Source organism: Babylonia areolata, chromosome 29 (genome assembly GCF_041734735.1).
Source record: "Babylonia areolata isolate BAREFJ2019XMU chromosome 29, ASM4173473v1, whole genome shotgun sequence".
Taxonomy (NCBI): Eukaryota; Metazoa; Mollusca; class Gastropoda; order Neogastropoda; family Buccinidae; genus Babylonia; species Babylonia areolata.
Window position 1 is genome coordinate 35,246,648 of NC_134904.1, and position 2,500 is coordinate 35,249,147.

At 39.7% G+C, this 2,500-nt stretch overlaps 1 protein-coding gene across 2 annotated transcripts in view; it reads right to left on the reverse strand.

Moving 5' to 3' along the window:
• The window catches only part of LOC143302237 (sodium/glucose cotransporter 4-like), a 53,805-nt gene that overhangs the window by 7,580 nt on the left and 43,725 nt on the right, over positions 1 to 2,500 (reverse strand). The window lies entirely within an intron of this gene.

Below are 2,500 nucleotides of genomic sequence, written 5' to 3' on the forward strand. Positions count from 1 at the left end.
TGAGACTGAGACATGAGACTGTGACAGACAGAGACATGAGACTGTGACACGAGACTGAGACAGAGACATGAAACTGTGACATGAGACTGTGACAGAGACATGAGACTGTGACATGAGACTGAGACACGAGACTGTGACAGAGACACGAGACTGTGACATGATACTGTGACAGAGACATGAGACTGTGACACGAGACTGTGACAGAGACACGAGACTGTGACATGAGACTGTGACAGAGACACGAGACTGTGACATGAGACTGTGACACGAGACTGTTATTGCCGTGGGTTCTTTTACGTGCGCTAAGTGCATGCGAGCTCACGGGACCTCGGTTTATCGTCTCATCCGAATGACTAGCGTCTAGACCACCACTCAAGGTCTAGTGTAGGGGGAGAAAATATCGGGGGCTGAGCCTTGATTCGAACCAGCGCGCTCAGATTCTCTGGCTTCCTAGGCGGACACGTTACTTCTAGGCCACCACTCCATATATGCAGATGTCACCACAGTCATCAGTCAGTATTCACCATTCTCACAATTAATTAAAGAAACTATGATAATACCGTTTCTCTTAATTTAACTCTCTCCATACGAACGGCGAAAGAGACAACGTTAACAGCGTTTCATCCCAATTACCATCATCAAAATATTACAAGCGGAACGCTCTGATACTGAAGAGGTGAATGTTGACAAAGAATACCACAGTTCTGACGACGGAAGCTAAATGTTGGGTCATTCAGATACCCACTGGACATCCGAGGGGTCTGTGTAGAAGAGAAGAGAGGACTGGCCGTACTGAGTGAGTTAAAAGCTCTATGTAAATACAATGCGAGATTACGTAGGACACCATTATCAGATGATGTCATCAATGAACAAAATTTAAACAAGCATGAACGTTCATAATATTTCTTTGGAATAAATCTTACGCGAAAGTCATGTAACACACAGGACACATCAAAACAAAATGCATTTCATTTTCATTTTTGACTCCTTGCACAAAGGACACAGCTTCTCTGTATAATCAACATTCTTATAACGGTATCTGTGCATATAAATTTCAGAAATGCCAAATCTAAATCTTGTTAACAAAAATCGTAGATGTCTTTCCATATTAAACACAAGATAATTCTTAACTAGATGTGTAGAAGTATGAGATCTGTAGAGACAGAATCTATCACTTGACTGGGTGTGATTTTTCCAGTTTTGCCATTTACAGTCTATTAAACGCCGACGAAAAGTTTTCAGAAACATATTCTCATTACCTACTCCTTGATAATTCCATACATATCCAAAGCCCAGTTCACAAAGACAAGATCGCACATTTGACGCCCAGTTCCTTTTACACACACACACACACACACACACACACACACACACAGAGAGAGAGAGAGAGAGAGAGAGAGAGAGAATTGGAATGGTTTATTCACAATACCTCGAATGAAGGGGAATACGTAAACATAATACAACTCAATGAAAATACTTACACACAAATTAGCAATGATATAGACAGTATAAAGTGTATCATATCCTTTTTACGATGTCAGAGTTTGTCTTAAAATTTAAATGCCTTTTACAAGAATACTGAAAAATTATGGAGAGAGAGAGAGAGGGAGAGAGAGAGAAACGGAAACGGAAACGGAATGGTTTATTCACATATAGGCCTCAGCCCCAAGTGAAGGGGTTAATATGAACATTATACAACTCAATAAGACAACATAAGCAAACAAGCATAAATGCAGATAACAAAACATAATTATATTCATTTCACGAAGTGACTATTTCTCGAAGTTTGAAAGCCTTATACAAAAACAAGGAAAAATCACGAACGTCCTTACTGTTGCTTGACGACATTCACAGACTTAATTTAAACAAAGAGGGATGTTTGTAATATTTTGCTTTTATAAACATTTCACGAATATTTCCTTGCACTGGGCAACAAGGAACAAAATGTAATTCGTTTTCTTGAGATTCGTTACATAGAGGGCAGACTAAGTCATTCGTACTAGAAGTTTTGTATCTTGAGCGATGCACTGTCAGTTCTGATACCCCTAATCTAAGAGAGAGAGAGAGAGAGAGAGAGAGAGAGAGAGAGAGAGAGAGAGAGAGAGAGAGAGAGAGCTCCGTTTCAAATCTGTATCCCATGGAACAGCCTCTATTTCTTCTTCGATGTGTGTGTGTGTGTGTGTGTGTGTGTGTGTGTGTGTGTGTGTGTGTGTGTGTGTGTGTGTGTGTGTGTGTGTGTGTGTGTGTGTGTGTGTGCTATAAACCTTAAGGTTTTATGACAATGAAATACATTGTATTGTATTCTGTTTTGTTATGTTTAGTTCCATTTCACACATCTATTCTATTCAACCATATTCAGTACATACATAATCTGTTCTATCCTATTATATTCTATACACATATCTAATTACATTCTTAATCTTAGTCACACACACACACAGACACACACACACACACACACTCACAGACACACACACTCACACACACACACACACACACA